This window comes from Falco peregrinus, chromosome 21 (assembly GCF_023634155.1).
Source record: "Falco peregrinus isolate bFalPer1 chromosome 21, bFalPer1.pri, whole genome shotgun sequence".
Taxonomy (NCBI): domain Eukaryota; kingdom Metazoa; phylum Chordata; class Aves; order Falconiformes; family Falconidae; genus Falco; species Falco peregrinus.
Window position 1 is genome coordinate 332,514 of NC_073742.1, and position 21,895 is coordinate 354,408.

At 48.1% G+C, this 21,895-nt stretch overlaps 2 pseudogenes; both read left to right on the plus strand.

Moving 5' to 3' along the window:
- Positions 1-2,825: 2,825 nt before the first annotated feature.
- On the plus strand, positions 2,826-3,866 carry LOC129782943 (NADH-ubiquinone oxidoreductase chain 2-like; annotated as a pseudogene).
- Positions 3,867-13,868: 10,002 nt separating this feature from the next.
- Positions 13,869-14,435, plus strand: LOC129782973 (NADH-ubiquinone oxidoreductase chain 2-like; annotated as a pseudogene).
- Positions 14,436-21,895: the final 7,460 nt, after the last annotated feature.

The following is a 21,895-nucleotide window of genomic DNA, read 5'->3' on the forward strand; positions in this document are numbered from 1 at the left end:
ATGAAGAGACGGGACGCAGCTTGATGCAAGCAAATGTCAATGCGTTGTGCAGAAGCACGAGGTTTTATACGCTTGCAGAAGCTGCGCGTTTTAAACCAATTGCTTCTTGAGGCTAAGCCTTGCATACTAGGCAATCCCTGATTGGTGGTTAACTACCGGCACTTAACAGCAAGGTGTTACCTTTCCTTGGCGCCATCCGTCTCCCACTCCCCTGTGCTCTGTAAACATGCCCCATCATGTTGTTAATTGTTGTCTAGACAAGCTCGAGCACACTCCCCTCAGCTGACCCATTGCCACGCGTGGTCCTAGTTTCCAGCCCGCTCCTGCACCTCCCCCTTCCTGTTGCACAAAAGAACCTTTGAAAGCGAACGAGGAAAAACAAGGCCTAAGCAACAGAACAAATAAAAAACCAACTAAGACATATTATCACTGTCAAAATAACCCACTGCCTTTGTTCCGTACAATTCTACAATTTCCCCTTTTTGTTTTTGAACAGCTAGTACCAGGTTTGCCATGTTCCGCAGGGCCCTTGCAAACATGACAGCAACCAAGGTAATAGCAAACAAACAATACTGCCAATCGAGGGAATGGATGCCAGAAAAGGCTGAAATTTTCTCAGATTTTGATAACATGTTGCTGCAGTGGGGCGCCTAAAATCCACGCAGCACATACCATCAAAATCCTCACAGCCACGTCCTTGAACCAACAACAAAAAGCAGCGGCAATTTTGACTCACATTCTTAACTGCCTACCAAACAAGGTGATTTAACTCTTTAATGCTTTCCCTGCTGTTACTCTGCATAAGAGAAGAACCGCTGCGACACGTTCCCATCCTAGCCTCCTACTACATTAGCATCTACAGAAAGACAATGCTCGACACGCAAAGTGTAAACAACATCACCTTCTTTTGGATTAAGGTTATACGTAGGCGGAAGGGCACACCAAACAAGAACCGTTTCCGTCAAAAAGTTCGAAACATAGCATGCCTTCTCTGAACATACCTCTGGGGTCATCCCCTTCATTCCCTCCTTTTGATGCAAAGAGAGACACTTTACCCTAACAGAAGCCCCTGTTTACATCTCTGAGCCAGGACACAAGCCGCAGCTGTGCGCGCCACCAGGCTCAGGGCAGAAACCACTCCTGTAGTTACCTAACTATATATCTCGACAAGCGTGCAGACACCTATTAAACACTAAACAACCATGTTTATCGTTCCTGTTCTCCTTCATAATACCTAGTTGTTCTCTCATTATGAATCCTCCCTTCCCCTTATCAGTGTCAATGGAATCATCGTTCCATGGACAATGAGTCGTCCCGTTCCCCCGCTTGGTCCGAGAGTATTACCTCTGTTCAGTGGCTTGATCCAGGGTGATAGTGCTCGTTCTAGGCGCTGTAAAAAGCGAAATCTATATCCTATGTCCTGATTTTGGGTAGCTAACATTAATGCAAAACAGTAATCCTCACACAGTTTTTATTTCATTCTGTAGCGTCGGTGTCGCTATCAGCTGCCTGCGGTAAAGGTTCACGGAAAGGTCTGACATTCTTCGCTGGGATCCATCTAGGTCCTTTTTCTGTAGAGACACAAGCATAACCTTTTCCCCGTGTAACAAGAGGTTATGGTCCCATAATTTTACCTGTTTCTGCATCTCGGACCGATACCGGGCCTTTAACCCGTGCCTCGACGGAGGTAGCTGCAGTGAAACGTCGACCTATCGGTGGGCCGTTATCTATTCAAGAACAATTCAAAAAATTAAAAACATACAACGCTTTCTGTAACCGTTCCTCGGGAATAGCCATGCCCATTCCCCCTTTTTGTTGTTGTCATAAACGTTTCAGAGACCGATGAGACCCTTCAATGAGAGATCGACCGGTGGGGGAATGAGGAATGCCGGTAATATGAGTTCTACCCCATAGGGCAAAAGAGGTTTTTACAGTTGTTGAAACGTAAAGATAAAGACCGATAACGGTCCAGCTTAAGGGGATACCTAAAGCAGCAAAAGCACGCATTAAATGTCTACGAACAGCTCGTGCCTTTTCTCCTGTGTGACACGAGGCAACCAAGGCACCTGAAAATGTATCAATGGAAGAGTGGATATATTTAAGGCTACCAAATTCAGAATCATGCGTGACATCTGTTTGCCATAACGGTAGGCTTTGTAATCCTCTAGGGTTAACTCCTGCAGCAACTGATGGGAAAGAATGTTTTTGACAATCGGGACAGACAGCAATAATACTTGATGCTTGTTGAGCAGCAAGGCCAAACTGTCGCTTAAGAGCTCCAGCGTTTCAATGGAAAAAAAGAGTGACTTCGCTTAGCTTGTGCAATACGGTCTGGCAGTACTTGAACTGGTCACGGCAATAGGTCAGCTCGTCGATTGCCTTCTGCAAGAAAACCAGGTAGCGAGGTATGAGACCTAATATGCATAACAAAATAAGGCGCAGATCGAGAGTCCAAAAGGAAAATAAGTTCCTGTAACAGGGTAAAGGGTTGTGAATGCGAAACACTCCGCAGCACAGAAGCTTCAGCTCGTGGAACAATACCTGCAACATAAGCAGAATCAGTAACAAGGTGGAGCGGTACATTCCATTCTCGGAAAACACGAACAACTGCATTCAGTTCTCCTGTTTGAGGTGAACCGGAGACCGTCTCTATGTCCGAATCCCATTGCCTCCGTTGAAAACCTTAGGAAGACAGGAATTGAACCTGCACAGAAGAGATCAAAGCGCTCCATACTCCCCTTATATTACTTCCCAGTAGGGTCAGCTAAACAAAAGCTATCGGGCCCATACCCCGAAAATGATGGTTTAACCTCTTCCTCTACTAAATGAGCCCCGTCACAAAACTAACGTTCTCCTTAAGCCTTCTACTAGGAACAACCATCACAATTTCAAGCAACCACTGACTGCTAGCCTGGCCTGGCCTAGAAATCAACACCCTTGCCATTATCCCCTTCCTTTCAAAATCACACCACCCTCGAGCTATGGAAGCTGCAATCAAATACTTTCTCGTCCAAGCAACCGCCTCCGCATTAATCCTCTTCTCAAGCACAATCAACGCACAGTTCACCGGACAATGAGACATTCCGCGACTAAGCCACCCAACAGCCTCCCTACTACTAACTACAGCAGTCGCAATAAAACTAGGCCTAGTACCCTTTCACTTCTGATGTCCAGAGGTCATACGAGGCTCACCTATAACCACTGCCCTACTCGTCTCTACATGAATAAAACTCCCCCCACTCACTCTTCTTTTCTTAGCTGCCCCCTCACTGAACCCACTCCTACTGACAACCGTGGCCATTGCATCCGCAGCCATCGGAGGGCGAACAGGACTCAACCAAACACAAATCCGAAAAGTCCTAGCTTTCTCATCGATCGCCCACCTAGGCTGAATAACCATCATCCTCATATACAACCCCAAGCTAACATTAATAACCTTCTACCTATACTCCTTAAGAACCGCCTCCATTTTCTTAGCCCTCAACACAACCAACTCCTCAAAACTATCCACAATAATAACCTCCTGAACAAAAATACCATCACTAAACGCATCCTTGATGCTAGCACTACTATCCCTAGCCGGCCTGCCCCCACTCACTGGCTTTTTACCAAAATGACTCATTATCCAGGAACTAACTAAGCAAGAGATATCAACCGCAGCCATAATTATTTCAATACTCTCCCTACTAGGTTTATTTTTCTACCTACGCCTTGCATATTGCTCCACAATCACACTCCCACCAAACACTACAAGCTTCATAAAACAATGATACAATAACAAATCCACAGGCACACCAATTGCTACCTTAATTTCTCTGTCAGTCCTCCTTCTCCCCCCTTCTCCCGCAATCCTGACCGTTACCTAAGAAACTTAGGATCCCCTGCCTACCAAACCGAAGGCCTTCAAAGCCTTAACTAAGAGTTAAATCCTCTTAGTTTCTGCCCACACCACTAAGGCCCGCAGGACACTAAACCTGCACCATCTAAATGCAACGCAGATACTCTAATGCAGCTAGGGCCTCCACGATAAGCCTAGACAGACGGGCCTCGATCCCATAAACTTCTAATTAACAGCTAGACGCTCAAACCAACGAGCTTCTGTCTACCAGACTCCGGCACACTCTCAGCGTACATCAATGAGTTTGCAACTCAACATGAACTTCACCACAGAGTCGATAAGAAGAGGAATTCAACCTCTGTAAAAAGGACTACAGCCTAACGCCTAAACACTCAGCCATCTGACCCGTGACCTTCATCAACCGATGACTATTTTCAACAAACCACAATGACATCGGCACCCTATAGCTACTCTTCGGAGCATGGGCAGGCATAGCCGAGTACCGCCCTCAGCCTCCTTATTCGAGCAGAACTTGGCCAACCAGGAACTCTCCTAGGAGACGACCAAATCTACAATGTCATCATCACCGCCCATGCCTTCGTAAGAATCTTCTTCACAGTTATAGCCATTATAATCGAAGGGTTTGGAAACTGACTAGTCCCCCTTATAATTGGAGCCCCAGACATAGCATTCCCCCGCATAAACAACATCAGTTTCTGAACTACTTCCTCCGTCCTTCCTACTGCTCCTAGCGTCCTCCACGGTAGAAGCTGGAGTCGGAACAGGATGAACCATATACCCGCCCCTAGCAGGCAACCTAGCCCATGCTGGCGCCTCAGTAGACCTAGCCATCTTCTCCCTACACCTCGCAGGTGTGTCTTCCATCTTAGGGGCCATCAACTTTAACACAACAGCCATTAACATAACCCCCCCTGCCTTATCGCAATATCCAACTCCCCTATTCGTATGATCCGTACTCCTATTGCCCTCACTTCCAGTCCTGGCCGCCGGCATCACCATACTACTGACCGACCGAAACCTAAACACTACATTCTTTGACCCCGCTGGAGGGGGAAACCCCATTCTCTACCAGCACCTGTTCTGATTCTTTGGCCACCAGGAAGTTTACATCTTAATCCTTCCCGGCTTTGGAATCATCTCACATGTTGTAACGTATTACGCAGGCAAAAAAGAACCATTCGGCTACATAGGAATAGTCTGAGCTATACTATCGATTGGATTCCTGGGCTTTGTCATATGAGCCCACCACATATTCACTGTCGGAATAGACGTAGACAGCCGAGCATACTTCATCTCCGCCACTATAATCATCGCCATCCCATCCGGCATTCAGGTATTCAGCTGACTAGCCACACCACACGGAGGCACCATCAAATGAGATCCACCGATACTGTGAGCCTTGGGCTTCATCTTCCTCTTCACACTTGCCAATGAGGTGTCGGTGGAATTGGTGGTCAGCCTTGATTACTGCGTAATCCATCCCGTGGATCTAAAAAGAATTTTATATATATATAATATTGTACGCACATACATACATATATATATTATATAGGGCCAGGTAGGACAGGCCACCGCTTCTGTCTCGTGCCCTAAGTAACTGCCTACTGCCAGTATTGGCACTGACTCACCAGCGGTCAGCTACAAGCACTTCTGCTCTTCAGCAGAGCACAAGCATTCCTCTGCTTTGAGAAGAGAGCATTGTGCTCATGAAACATTGAAAAGACTGACTTCTATGCCTCTCCAGCTATAACCAAGAGAATCCTTCCTTCTCCGCACCAAAAAAATTAATGCTGACTTTTCAAGGATGCTATGGATGAGGTTCATAACCAAGGGGTGTCATCCACCTGGCCACACAATTTGTCTCCTGCAAGTTCGATTAAGCATGCCAAGACATCCTATGGATGTGACAAACACCTCATCACCTCTGCTCTGTTGCCCCTTCTTCCCCCAGTTTCTTACTGGAACTAGTAACTCCAGCTCACCAGTTCCTTGAGCATGGCTTCAATCGGTTCCTGAGCCACATGCACATCTTCTGTAGGTCCTTCCAAAGTGATGTTATCCTGTGGCGAGCAGCCTCACAGTTTGCCCTCTTGCCTGTGATAACAATTGTCTCCGAGTTGCTGTTCTTTGCTGGGAGATCAATTTTGGTGTTGCTTTCTTTACGGATCTGCCACAAAGGAAAAAAAAAAAAAAAAAAATCATCTCAGAAGCGTCCCATGTCAGAAGAAAAACCCTCGCAGGCTATATTGGACACCACCAATGGGCAGGAGAGAGCATCCAGTGGGATTTTGCTGCAGGCAGTGATCATCACGAGCACTTGAGTTAGGAGCAATATCTCACCTTCTTGATGTTGGCACCTCCTTTCCCTACGATGTTCTTGTGGAACTGTTTGCAGATGGGGACAGAAATAGAAAAGCTGTTTTCAACCTAAGGGAGAAAGGAAGGGAGAACTGAAGATTACACTGTCGTGGCAAGGGAGGCCCGACTTCAGGAACTCTGATAAACGAGCTTTTGAAAAGAGGCTTAGACCCAAGGAAGTTCTCTATACGAGGGACTTGTAAGACTAAACAAAGGCAAGGACGTTCCCCTATAGCCTTCCCATAACAGGTACTACCCCCTGCCTCCATTCAGCCAAAACAGCGTCGACAGCTCCCTCCTCTTGAGGTGTTTTAGCTCTACCCAAGCCAGTAGAGCTCTGCTTTGCCCCAGGGTTATCCAGGCACGTAGGAGGGAAGTGCAGGCAGAAGACCTCCTTACCAGGTCTGCCACCATCTTTTGCATGTACTCGGTGCACTTCTCCACCTCGTTTTTGGGACCTCGGAGTTGGACGATGTCACTCTTGTGTGCAGGGTCTGGGAAGTTGATGATAACCTGCAGGAGCCGTCATTTATAGTTAGCTCAAGCAAAAGCAAGAACCCTTGTGTCAGACACATGCAAAGGTTGGGGGGACCCTACACATGCCCTTTTCCCATTCAGAAAAGGGGAACCGTGTTAGCGGCCTCTGGCTAAAAGAACTATCTTCTCAGACACTTGCGCTACAGAGCCACTAAAGTTACGACTTCTGTGACGACAGGCCTACTACCCATGTAGGAAATAACCCCTCTGGATTCCTCCTCTCCTACCAAGCCCTACCTCTGGGAATTGCTCCCGGATTTCCCAGACCCGCTCAGCCTTCTGCCCAGTGATGGTCCGGTGGAATTTCTGCTCAACGATTAGGTCCGCAGCGTGTTGATTTTCCTGACGGGAACAGAGGGCACACTGAGTGTTCAGCCGGAGAGCCATCTACTTTGACTTAGCGGTTTGCTGCCCGACGGTTTACTTGCCAGCACTGTCCCTCTTTTCTCCAGACCAAATTCACTCTGCGTTGACAGAGAAGGGCTACCCGAGGGAACAGGGGAAGACATTTGTGAAGAGGAACTTGCACTTCTCATGAGATCCAAGTGCTCCGTGGGCAAGGGGCACACACTCGCACCAGAAGGTTACAAGGGAACACGAGAGCCCAAACCCTGCAGTCTCCCAAACATCACGTCCTACCCACTCACCATACGGGAAGCGAGTTCCAGCAGCTCTTTCTTGGCCTCTGGGACCCCCTGTGGGTCTCCTTCCATTCTGATCGGGTTGCTCTTCTCGTTGTCCGGGGGAATGCGCACAGACACCTTGTACAGATCCTTCATCCTGTTCACTTCGAGGCAAGGACTGTGGTGACGCCGTCTGCTAGGCAAAGACCTGGAAGCAAGGCACCTTGATTATCACTGCTCAGAGGCTGTTGAAGAAGTAAAGCCGCCTCTGGGAAGGGCTCAGTGGGGTAGGGTTGAGCCAGGGGAAATTGCCTCTTCCCCCTGGAGTTCAGCGAGAGCAGACCTGTGCCACACGAGAGCCTGTCCAAGTAAATACCGTGGCATCTACAGAGCCCATTGTTCCCTTGTCAGAGCGAGGCGTGTTTCTTCCCCAAACAGTATCACATTTAGAGCAGAGGATAATCGTTCCTTTCTACCCCAAACTCTTGGCTGGGGACACGTTGCAGTGCTATCAAACTAGCAGACCGCAACAAGGCTTTAGCGTTGGCCATATTCTACTGCCGGTGCTGTAGCACCTTCCTCCAGAGGCCAGACCACACTGCTCCTCCTCCAGCTGACACCCTCTCCCACAAGCCACAGGGCTATTTAACCCCTTAGCGGGAACCAGCTACACCTGCACATCGTCCATGTCAATCAACGCACTGCCTCTGAGGCAAGGCCACAGCTGCGTGTTATCAATGCTAATCAACCCACCGCCTTCATTCCTCTACAGGGAGAAGCTCACCAAGCACATTTCCACCACCCACAACTGGCTACTAAAATGTCATTCGCACAGAGCAACGTCTGGAGAAAAAAAAAAAAAAAATTCCTCCAGGACACATCAAAGTAATTCCACTACTGTTCAGGCTCCCAAGGTACTTTCACCCGTTAAAGCCATCGCAAGGCCTGACGGCCCATTTCTCTCCTTGTACCACCACCACTCCAGAAAAGCAGAGGAAATGTGATGGAGACAGCACACTGGGTGAGCTACAGAGCCCCTGATACCATCTACTAAACACGAAGAGTGTGAGCATGGGAAGGACTAGAAAGGCACTCCACTTACCGTTTAGCTGCTTTCTTGCCAATGAGGTGTCGGTGGAATTGGTGGTCAGCCTTGATTATTGCGTAATCCGTCCCGTGGATCTAAAAAGAATTCTATTTTTTATATCTATCTATCTATGTATGTATGTACATTATTTTATATTATAATATATAGGGCCAGGTAGGGCAGGCCACCGCTTCTGTCTCGTGCCCTAAGTAACTGCCTACTGCCATTATTGGCACTGACTCACCAGCGGTCAGCTACAAGCACTTCTGCTCTTCAGCAGAGCACAAGCATTCCTCTGCTTTGAGAAGAGAGCATTGTGCTCATGAGACATTGAAAAGACTGACTTCTATGCCTCTCCAGCTATAACCAAGAGAATCCTTCCTTCTCCGCACCAAAAAAATTAATGCTGACTTTTCAAGGATGCTATGGATGAGGTTCATAACCAAGGGGTGTCATCCACCTGGCCACACAATTTGTCTCCTGCAAGTTCGATTAAGCATGCCAAGACATCCTATGGATGTGACAAACACCTCATCACCTCTGCTCTGTTGCCCCTTCTTCCCCCAGTTTCTTACTGGAACTAGTAACTCCAGCTCACCAGTTCCTTGAGCATGGCTTCAATCGGTTCCTGAGCCACATGCACATCTTCTGTAGGTCCTTCCAAAGTGATGTTATCCTGTGGCGAGCAGCCTCACAGTTTGCCCTCTTGCCTGTGATAACAATTGTCTCCGAGTTGCTGTTCTTTGCTGGGAGATCAATTTTGGTCTTGCTTTCTTTACGGATCTGCCACAAAGGAAAAAAAAAAAAAAAAATCATCTCAGAAGTGTCCCATGTCAGAAGAAAAACCCTCGCAGGCTATATTGGACACCACCAATGGGCAGGAGAGAGCATCCAGTGGGATTTTGCTGCAGGCAGTGATCATCACGAGCACTTGAGTTAGGAGCAATATCTCACCTTCTTGATGTTGGCACCTCCTTTCCCTACGATGTTCTTGTGGAACTGTTTGCAGATGGGGACAGAAATAGAAAAGCTGTTTTCAACCTAAGGGAGAAAGGAAGGGAGAACTGAAGATTACACTGTCGTGGCAAGGGAGGCCCGACTTCAGGAACTCTGATAAACGAGCTTTTGAAAAGAGGCTTAGACCCAAGGAAGTTCTCTATACGAGGGACTTGTAAGACTAAACAAAGGCAAGGACGTTCCCCTATAGCCTTCCCATAACAGGTACTACCCCCTGCCTCCATTCAGCCAAAACAGCATCGACAGCTCCCTCCTCTTGAGGTGTTTTAGCTCTACCCAAGCCAGTAGAGCTCTGCTTTGCCCCAGGGTTATCCAGGCACGTAGGAGGGAAGTGCAGGCAGAAGACCTCCTTACCAGGTCTGCCACCCTCTTTTGCATGTACTCGGTGCACTTCTCCACCTCGTTTTTGGGACCTCGGAGTTGGACGATGTCACTCTTGTGTGCAGGGTCTGGGAAGTTGATGATAACCTGCAGGAGCGGTCATTTATAGTTAGCTCAAGCAAAAGCAAGAACCCTTGTGTCAGACACATGCAAAGGTTGGGGGGATCCTACACATGCCCTTTTCCCATTCAGAAAAGGGGAACCGTGTTAGCGGCCTCTGGCTAAAAGAACTATCTTCTCAGACACTTGCGCTACAGAGCCACTAAAGTTACGACTTCTGTGACGACAGGCCTACTACCCATGTAGGAAATAACCCCTCTGGATTCCTCCTCTCCTACAAAGCCCTACCTCTGGGAATTGCTCCCGGATTTCCCAGACCCGCTCAGCCTTCTGCCCAGTGATGGTCCGGTGGAATTTCTGCTCAACGATTAGGTCCGCAGCGTGTTGATTTTCCTGACGGGAACAGAGGGCACACTGAGTGTTCAGCCGGAGAGCCATCTACTTTGACTTAGCGGTTTGCTGCCCGACGGTTTACTTGCCAGCACTGTCCCTCTTTTCTCCAGACCAAATTCACTCTGCGTTGACAGAGAAGGGCTACCCGAGGGAAGAGGGGAAGACATTTGTGAAGAGGAACTTGCACTTGTCATGAGATCCAAGTGCTCCGTGGGCAAGGGGCACACACTCGCACCAGAAGGTTACAAGGGAACACGAGAGCCCAAACCCTGCAGTCTCCCAAACATCACGTCCTACCCACTCACCATACGGGAAGCGAGTTCCAGCAGCTCTTTCTTGGCCTCTGGGACCCCCTGTGGGTCTCCTTCCATTCTGATCGGGTTGCTCTTCTCGTTGTCCGGGGGAATGCGCACAGACACCTTGTACAGATCCTTCATCCTGTTCACTTCGAGGCAAGGACTGTGGTGACGCCGTCTGCTAGGCAAAGACCTGGAAGCAAGGCACCTTGATTATCGCTGCTCAGAGGCTGTTGAAGAAGTAAAGCCGCCTCTGGGAAGGGCTCAGTGGGGTAGGGTTGAGCCAGGGGAAATTGCCTCTTCCCCCTGGAGTTCAGCGAGAGCAGGCCTGTGCCACACGAGAGCCTGTCCAAGTAAATACCGTGGCATCTACAGAGCCCATTGTTCCCTTGTCAGAGCGAGGCGTGTTTCTTCCCCAAACAGTATCACATTTAGAGCAGAGGATAATCGTTCCTTTCTACCCCAAACTCTTGGCTGGGGACACGTTGCAGTGCTATCAAACTAGCAGACCGCAACAAGGCTTTAGCGTTGGCCATATTCTACTGCCGGTGCTGTAGCACCTTCCTCCAGAGGCCAGACCACACTGCTCCTCCTCCAGCTGACACCCTCTCCCACAAGCCACAGGGCTATTTAACCCCTTAGCGGGAACCAGCTACACCTGCACATCGTCCATGTCAATCAACCCACTGCCTCTGAGGCAAGGCCACAGCTGCGTGTTATCAATGCTAATCAACCCACCGCCTTCATTCCTCTACAGGGAGAAGCTCACCAAGCACATTTCCACCACCCACAACTGGCTGCTAAAATGTCATTCGCACAGAGCAACGTGTGGAAAAAAAAAAAAAAAAAAAAAAAATCCTCCAGGACACATCAAAGTAATTCCACTACTGTTCAGGCTCCCAAGGTACTTTCACCCGTTAAAGCCATCGCAAGGCCTGACGGCCCATTTCTCTCCTTGTACCACCACCACTCCAGAAAAGCAGAGGAAATGTGATGGAGACAGCACACTGGGTGAGCTACAGAGCCCCTGATACCATCTCCTAAACACGAAGAGTGTGAGCATGGGAAGGACTAGAAAGGCACTCCACTTACCGTTTAGCTGCTTTCTTGCCAATGAGGTGTCGGTGGAATTGGTGGTCAGCCTTGATTATTGCGTAATCCGTCCCGTGGATCTAAAAAGAATTATATTTTTTATATCTATCTATCTATGTATGTATGTACATTATTTTATATTATAATATATAGGGCCAGGTAGGACAGGCCACCGCTTCTGTCTCGTGCCCTAAGTAACTGCCTACTGCCAGTATTGGCACTGACTCACCAGCGGTCAGCTACAAGCACTTCTGCTCTTCAGCAGAGCACAAGCATTCCTCTGCTTTGAGAAGAGAGCATTGTGCTCATGAAACATTGAAAAGACTGACTTCTATGCCTCTCCAGCTATAACCAAGAGAATCCTTCCTTCCCCGCACCAAAAAAATTAATGCTGACTTTTCAAGGATGCTATGGATGAGGTTCATAACCAAGGGGCGTCATCCACCTGGCCACACAATTTGTCTCCTGCAAGTTCGATTAAGCATGCCAAGACATCCTATGGATGTGACAAACACCTCATCACCTCTGCTCTGCTGCCCCTTCTTCCCCCAGCTCCTGTTCTCCTTCATAATACCTAGTTGTTCTCTCATTATGAATCCTCCCTTCCCCTTATCAGTGTCAATGGAATCATCGTTCCATGGACAATGAGTCATCCCGTTCCCCCGCTTGGTCCGAGAGTATTACCTCTGTTCAGTGGCTTGATCCAGGGTGATAGTGCTCGTTCTAGGCGCTGTAAAAAGCGAAATCTATATCCTATGTCCTGTTTTTGGGTAGCTAACATTAATGCAAAATAGTCATCCTCACACAGTTTTTATTTCATTCTGTAGCGTCGGTGTCGGTATCAGCTGCCTGCGGTAAAGGTTCACGGAAAGGTCTGACATTCTTCGCTGGGATCCATCTAGGTCCTTTTTCTGTAGAGACACAAGCATAACCTTTTCCCCGTGTAACAAGAGGATATGGTCCCATAATTTTACCTGTTTCTGCATCTCGGACCGATACCGGGCCTTTAACCCGTGCCTCGACGGAGGTAGCTGCAGTGAAACGTCGACCTATCGGTGGGTCGTTATCTATTCAAGAACAATTCAAAAAATTAAAAACATACAACGCTTTCTGTAACCGTTCCTCGGGAATAGCCATGCCCATTCCCCCTTTTTGTTGTTGTCATAAACGTTTCAGAGACCGACGAGACCCTTCAATGAGAGATCGACCGGTGGGGGAATGAGCAATGCCGGTAATATGAGTTCTACCCCATAGGGCAAAAGAGGTTTTTACAGTTGTTGAAACGTAAAGATAAAGACCGATAACGGTCCAGCTTAAGGGGATACCTAAAGCAGCAAAAGCACGCATTAAATGTCTACGAACAGCTCGTGCCTTTTCTCCTGTGTGACACGAGGCAACCAAGGCACCTGAAAATGTATCAATGGAAGAGTGGATATATTTAAGGCTACCAAATTCAGAATCATGCGTGACATCTGTTTGCCCTAACGGTAGGCTTTGTAATCCTCTAGGATTAACTCCTGCAGCAACTGATGGGAAAGAATGTTTTTGACAATCGGGACAGACAGCAATAATACTTGATGCTTGTTGAGCAGCAAGGCCAAACTGTCGCTTAAGAGCTCCGGCGTTTCGATGGAAAAAAAGAGTGACTTCGCTTAGCTTGAGCCATACGGTCTGGCAGTACTTGAACTGGTCACGGCAATAGGTCAGCTCGTCGATTGCCTTCTGCAAGAAAACCAGGTAGCGAGGTATGAGACCTAATATGCATAACAAAATAAGGCGCAGATCGAGAGTCCAAAAGGAAAATAAGTTCCTGTAACAGGGTAAAGGGTTGTGAATGCGAAACACTCCGCAGCACAGAAGCTTCAGCTCGTGGAACAATACCTGCAACATAAGCAGAATCAGTAACAAGGTGGAGCGGTACATTCCATTCTCGGAAAACACGAACAACTGCATTCAGTTCTCCTGTTTGAGGTGAACCGGAGACCGTCTCTATGTCCGAATCCCATTGCCTCCGTTGAAAACCTTAGGAAGACAGGAATTGAACCTGCACAGAAGAGATCAAAGCGCTCCATACTCCCCTTATATTACTTCCCAGTAGGGTCAGCTAAACAAAAGCTATCGGGCCCATACCCCGAAAATGATGGTTTAACCTCTTCCTCTACTAAATGAGCCCCGTCACAAAACTAACGTTCTCCTTAAGCCTTCTACTAGGAACAACCATCACAATTTCAAGCAACCACTGACTGCTAGCCTGGCCTGGCCTAGAAATCAACACCCTTGCCATTATCCCCTTCCTTTCAAAATCACACCACCCTCGAGCTATGGAAGCTGCAATCAAATACTTTCTCGTCCAAGCAACCGCCTCCGCATTAATCCTCTTCTCAAGCACAATCAACGCACAGTTCACCGGACAATGAGACATTCCGCGACTAAGCCACCCAACAGCCTCCCTACTACTAACTACAGCAGTCGCAATAAAACTAGGCCTAGTACCCTTTCACTTCTGATGTCCAGAGGTCATACGAGGCTCACCTATAACCACTGCCCTACTCGTCTCTACATGAATAAAACTCCCCCCACTCACTCTTCTTTTCTTAACTGCCCCCTCACTGAACCCACTCCTACTGACAACCGTGGCCATTGCATCCGCAGCCATCGGAGGGCCAACAGGACTCAACCAAACACAAATCCGAAAAGTCCTAGCTTTCTCATCGATCGCCCACCTAGGCTGAATAACCATCATCCTCATATACAACCCCAAGCTAACATTAATAACCTTCTACCCATACTCCTTAAGAACCGCCTCCATTTTCTTAGCCCTCAACACAACCAACTCCTCAAAACTATCCACAATAATAACCTCCTGAACAAAAATACCATCACTAAACGCATCCTTGACGCTAGCACTACTATCCCTAGCCGGCCTGCCCCCACTCACTGGCTTTTTACCAAAATGACTCATTATCCAGGAACTAACTAAGCAAGAGATATCAACCGCAGCCATAATTATTTCAATACTCTCCCTACTAGGTTTATTTTTCTACCTACGCCTTGCATATTGCTCCACAATCACACTCCCACCAAACACTACAAGCTTCATAAAACAATGATACAATAACAAATCCACAGGCACACCAATTGCTACCTTAATTTCTCTGTCAGTCCTCCTTCTCCCCCCTTCTCCCGCAATCCTGACCGTTACCTAAGAAACTTAGGATCCCCTGCCTACCAAACCGAAGGCCTTCAAAGCCTTAACTAAGAGTTAAATCCTCTTAGTTTCTGCCACCACCACTAAGGCCCGCAGGACACTAAACCTGCACCATCTAAATGCAACGCAGATACTCTAATGCAGCTAGGGCCTCCACGATAAGCCTAGACAGACGGGCCTCGATCCCATAAACTTCTAATTAACAGCTAGACGCTCAAACCAACAAGCTTCTGTCTACCAGACTCCGGCACACTCTCAGCGTACATCAATGAGTTTGCAACTCAACATGAACTTCACCACAGAGTCGATAAGAAGAGGAATTCAACCTCTGTAAAAAGGACTACAGCCTAACGCCTAAACACTCAGCCATCTGACCCGTGACCTTCATCAACCGATGACTAGTTTCAACAAACCACAATGACATCGGCACCCTATAGCTACTCTTCGGAGCATGGGCAGGCATAGCCGAGTACCGCCCTCAGCCTCCTTATTCGAGCAGAACTTGGCCAACCAGGAACTCTCCTAGGAGACGACCAAATCTACAATGTCATCATCACCGCCCATGCCTTCGTAAGAATCTTCTTCACAGTTATAGCCATTATAATCGAAGGGTTTGGAAACTGACTAGTCCCCCTTATAATTGGAGCCCCAGACATAGCATTCCCCCGCATAAACAACATCAGTTTCTGAACTACTTCCTCCGTCCTTCCTACTGCTCCTAGCGTCCTCCACGGTAGAAGCTGGAGTCGGAACAGGATGAACCATATACCCGCCCCTAGCAGGCAACCTAGCCCATGCTGGCGCCTCAGTAGACCTAGCCATCTTCTCCCTACACCTCGCAGGTGTGTCTTCCATCTTAGGGGCCATCAACTTTAACACAACAGCCATTAACATAACCCCCCCTGCCTTATCGCAATATCCAACTCCCCTATTCGTATGATCCGTACTCCTATTGCCCTCACTTCCAGTCCTGGCCGCCGGCATCACCATACTACTGACCGACCGAAACCTAAACACTACATTCTTTGACCCCGCTGGAGGGGGAGACCCCATTCTCTACCAGCACCTGTTCTGATTCTTTGGCCACCAGGAAGTTTACATCTTAATCCTTCCCGGCTTTGGAATCATCTCACATGTTGTAACGTATTACGCAGGCAAAAAAGAACCATTCGGCTACATAGGAATAGTCTGAGCTATACTATCGATTGGATTCCTGGGCTTTGTCGTATGAGCCCACCACATATTCACTGTAGGAATAGACGTAGACAGCCGAGCATACTTCATCTCCGCCACTATAATCATCGCCATCCCATCCGGCATTCAGGTATTCAGCTGACTAGCCACACCACACGGAGGCACCATCAAATGAGATCCACCGATACTGTGAGCCTTGGGCTTCATCTTCCTCTTCACACTTGCCAATGAGGTGTCGGTGGAATTGGTGGTCAGCCTTGATTACTGCGTAATCCATCCCGTGGATCTAAAAAGAATTTTATATATATATAATATTGTACGCACATACATACATATATATATTATATAGGGCCAGGTAGGACAGGCCACCGCTTCTGTCTCGTGCCCTAAGTAACTGCCTACTGCCAGTATTGGCACTGACTCACCAGCGGTCAGCTACAAGCACTTCTGCTCTTCAGCAGAGCACAAGCATTCCTCTGCTTTGAGAAGAGAGCATTGTGCTCATGAAACATTGAAAAGACTGACTTCTATGCCTCTCCAGCTATAACCAAGAGAATCCTTCCTTCTCCGCACCAAAAAAATTAATGCTGACTTTTCAAGGATGCTATGGATGAGGTTCATAACCAAGGGGTGTCATCCACCTGGCCACACAATTTGTCTCCTGCAAGTTCGATTAAGCATGCCAAGACATCCTATGGATGTGACAAACACCTCATCACCTCTGCTCTGTTGCCCCTTCTTCCCCCAGTTTCTTACTGGAACTAGTAACTCCAGCTCACCAGTTCCTTGAGCATGGCTTCAATCTGTTCCTGAGCCACATGCACATCTTCTGTAGGTCCTTCCAAAGTGATGTTTTCCTGTGGCGAGCAGCCTCACAGTTTGCCCTCTTGCCTGTGATAACAATTGTCGCCCAGTTGCTGTTCTTTGCTGGGAGATCAATTTTGGTGTTGCTTTCTTTACGGATCTGCCACAAAGGGAAAAAAAAAAAAAATCATCTCAGAAGCGTCCCATGTCAGAAGAAAAACCCTCGCAGGCTATATTGGACACCACCAATGGGCAGGAGAGAGCATCCAGTGGGATTTTGCTGCAGGCAGTGATCATCACGAGCACTTGAGTTAGGAGCAATATCTCACCTTCTTGATGTTGGCACCTCCTTTCCCTACGATGTTCTTGTGGAACTGTTTGCAGATGGGGACAGAAATAGAAAAGCTGTTTTCAACCTAAGGGAGAAAGGAAGGGAGAACTGAAGATTACACTGTCGTGGCAAGGGAGGCCCGACTTCAGGAACTCTGATAAACGAGCTTTTGAAAAGAGGCTTAGACCCAAGGAAGTTCTCTATACGAGGGACTTGTAAGACTAAACAAAGGCAAGGACGTTCCCCTATAGCCTTCCCATAACAGGTACTACCCCCTGCCTCCATTCAGCCAAAAGAGCGTCGACAGCTCCCTCCTCTTGAGGTGTTTTAGCTCTACCCAAGCCAGTAGAGCTCTGCTTTGCCCCAGGGTTATCCAGGCACGTAGGAGGGAAGTGCAGGCAGAAGACCTCCTTACCAGGTCTGCCACCCTCTTTTGCATGTACTCGGTGCACTTCTCCACCTCGTTTTTGGGACCTCGGAGTTGGACGATGTCACTCTTGTGTGCAGGGTCTGGGAAGTTGATGATAACCTGCAGGAGCGGTCATTTATAGTTAGCTCAAGCAAAAGCAAGAACCCTTGTGTCAGACACATGCAAAGGTTGGGGGGATCCTACACATGCCCTTTTCCCATTCAGAAAAGGGGAACCGTGTTAGCGGCCTCTGGCTAAAAGAACTATCTTCTCAGACACTTGCGCTACAGAGCCACTAAAGTTACGACTTCTGTGACGACAGGCCTACTACCCATGTAGGAAATAACCCCTCTGGATTCCTCCTCTCCTACCAAGCCTTACCTCTGGGAATTGCTCCCGGATTTCCCAGATCCGCTCAGCCTTCTGCCCAGTGATGGTCCGGTGGAATTTCTGCTCAACGATTAGGTCCGCAGCATGTTCATTTTCCTGATGGGAACAGAGGGCACACTGAGTGTTCAGCCGGAGAGCCATCTACTTTGACTTAGCGGTTTGCTGCCCGACGGTTTACTTGCCAGCACTGTCCCTCTTTTCTCCAGACCAAATTCACTCTGCGTTGACAGAGAAGGGCTACCCGAGGGAACAGGGGAAGACATTTGTGAAGAGGAACTTGCACTTGTCCTGAGATCCAAGTGCTCCGTGGGCAAGGGGCACACACTCGCACCAGAAGGTTACAAGGGAACACGAGAGCCCAAACTCTGCAGTCTCCCAAACATCACATCCTACCCACTCACCATACGGGAAGCGAATTCCAGCAGCTCTTTCTTGGCCTCTGGGACCCCCTTTGGGTCTCCTTCAATTCTGATCGGGTTGCTCTTCTCGTTATCCGGGGGAATGCGCACAGACACCTTGTACAGATCCTTCATCCTGTTCACTTCGAGGCAAGGACTGTGGTGACGCCGTCTGCTAGGCAAAGACCTGGAAGCAAGGCACCTTGATTATCGCTGCTCAGAGGCTGTTGAAGAAGTAAAGCCGCCTCTGGGAAGGGCTCAGTGGGGTAGGGTTGAGCCAGGGGAAATTGCCTCTTCCCCCTGGAGTTCAGCGAGAGCAGGCCTGTGCCACACGAGAGCCTGTCCAAGTAAATACCGTGGCATCTACAGAGCCCATTGTTCCCTTGTCAGAGCGAGGCGTGTTTCTTCCCCAAACAGTATCACATTTAGAGCAGAGGATAATCGTTCCTTTCTACCCCAAACTCTTGGCTGGGGACACGTTGCAGTGCTATCAAACTAGCAGACCGCAACAAGGCTTTAGCGTTGGCCATATTCTACTGCCGGTGCTGTAGCACCTTCCTCCAGAGGCCAGACCACACTGCTCCTCCTCCAGCTGACACCCTCTCCCACAAGCCACAGGGCTATTTAACCCCTTAGCGGGAACCAGCTACACCTGCACATCGTCCATGTCAATCAACCCACTGCCTCTGAGGCAAGGCCACAGCTGCGTGTTATCAATGCTAATCAACCCACCGCCTTCATTCCTCTACAGGGAGAAGCTCACCAAGCACATTTCCACCACCCACAACTGGCTGCTAAAATGTCATTCGCACAGAGCAACGTGTGGAAAAAAAAAAAAAAAAAAAAAAATCCTCCAGGACACATCAAAGTAATTCCACTACTGTTCAGGCTCCCAAGGTACTTTCACCCGTTAAAGCCATCGCAAGGCCTGACGGCCCATTTCTCTCCTTGTACCACCACCACTCCAGAAAAGCAGAGGAAATGTGATGGAGACAGCACACTGGGTGAGCTACAGAGCCCCTGATACCATCTCCTAAACACGAAGAGTGTGAGCATGGGAAGGACTAGAAAGGCACTCCACTTACCGTTTAGCTGCATTCTTGCCAATGAGGTGTCGGTGGAATTGGTGGTCAGCCTTGATTATTGCGTAATCCGTCCCGTGGATCTAAAAAGAATTATATTTTTTATATCTATCTATATATGTATGTATGTACATTATTTTATATTAGAATATATAGGGCCAGGTAGGGCAGGCCACCGCTTCTGTCTCGTGCCCTAAGTAACTGCCTACTGCCAGTATTGGCACTGACTCACCAGCGGTCAGCTACAAGCACTTCTGCTCTTCAGCAGAGCACAAGCATTCCTCTGCTTTGAGAAGAGAGCATTGTGCTCATGAAACATTGAAAAGACTGACTTCTATGCCTCTCCAGCTATAACCAAGAGTATCCTTCCTTCCCCGCACCAAAGAAATTAATGCTGACTTTTCAAGGATGCTATGGATGAGGTTCATAACCAAGGGGCGTCATCCACCTGGCCACACAATTTGTCTCCTGCAAGTTCGATTAAGCATGCCAAGACATCCTATGGATGTGACAAACACCTCATCACCTCTGCTCTGTTGCCCCTTCTTCCCCCAGCTCCTGTTCTCCTTCATAATACCTAGTTGTTCTCTCATTATGAATCCTCCCTTCCCCTTATCAGTGTCAATGGAATCATCGTTCCATGGACAATGAGTCGTCCCGTTCCCCCGCTTGGTCCGAGAGTATTACCTCTGTTCAGTGGCTTGATCCAGGGTGATAGTGCTCATTCTAGGCGCTGTAAAAAGCGAAATCTATATCCTATGTCCTGATTTTGGGTAGCTAACATTAATGCAAAACAGTAATCCTCACACAGTTTTTATTTCATTCTGTAGCGTCGGTGTCGCTATCAGCTGCCTGCGGTAAAGGTTCACGGAAAGGTCTGACATTCTTCGCTGGGATCCATCTAGGTCCTTTTTCTGTAGAGACACAAGCATAACCTTTTCCCCGTGTAACAAGAGGTTATGGTCCCATAATTTTACCTGTTTCTGCATCTCGGACCGATACCGGGCCTTTAACCCGTGCCTCGACGGAGGTAGCTGCAGTGAAACGTCGACCTATCGGTGGGCCGTTATCTATTCAAGAACAATTCAAAAAATTAAAAACATACAACGCTTTCTGTAACCGTTCCTCGGGAATAGCCATGCCCATTCCCCCTTTTTGTTGTTGTCATAAACGTTTCAGAGACCGATGAGACCCTTCAATGAGAGATCGACCGGTGGGGGAATGAGCAATGCCGGTAATATGAGTTCTACCCCATAGGGCAAAAGAGGTTTTTACAGTTGTTGAAACGTAAAGATAAAGACCGATAACGGTCCAGCTTAAGGGGATACCTAAAGCAGCAAAAGCACGCATTAAATGTCTACGAACAGCTCGTGCCTTTTCTCCTGTGTGACACGAGGCAACCAAGGCACCTGAAAATGTATCAATGGAAGAGTGGATATATTTAAGGCTACCAAATTCAGAATCATGCGTGACATCTGTTTGCCCTAACGGTAGGCTTTGTAATCCTCTAGGGTTAACTCCTGCAGCAACTGATGGGAAAGAATGTTTTTGACAATCGGGACAGACAGCAATAATACTTGATGCTTGTTGAGCAGCAAGGCCAAACTGTCACTTAAGAGCTCCAGCGTTTCGATGGAAAAAAAGAGTGACTTCGCTTAGCTTGTGCAATACGGTCTGGCAGTACTTGAACTGGTCACGGCAATAGGTCAGCTCGTCGATTGCCTTCTGCAAGAAAACCAGGTAGCGAGGTATGAGACCTAATATGCATAACAAAATAAGGCGCAGATCGAGAGTCCAAAAGGAAAATAAGTTCCTGTAACAGGGTAAAGGGTTGTGAATGCGAAACACTCCGCAGCACAGAAGCTTCAGCTCGTGGAACAATACCTGCAACATAAGCAGAATCAGTAACAAGGTGGAGCGGTACATTCCATTCTCGGAAAACACGAACAACTGCATTCAGTTCTCCTGTTTGAGGTGAACCGGAGACCGTCTCTATGTCCGAATCCCATTGCCTCCGTTGATCATCCCACCACAGAAGAACAGATTTATGCGATTGGCCCAATCCATCTGTAAACACAGTAAGCGCCGGTAAGGGTTGTTCGCTTCTTCTGGGTTTAACATCAGACGAAAATCAACGTTAAACAGTTTGTGTGAAGGTGGATGGGAAGTTATTCGACCTGTATGTTCTCGCCCGGCACCTCCCCGGGACCTACAGCTTGACAAACTATTGCTGTACAATTCAACCACGAGAACCTCTAACACCTTTACCGCTCAAACCTAGCCTTCTCCTTAACATCTTATCTATCCCATAAACACCACCTACCCAAAACCTCAGCACTAAAATCATATTAACCCAAACCCCCCATACACACACGC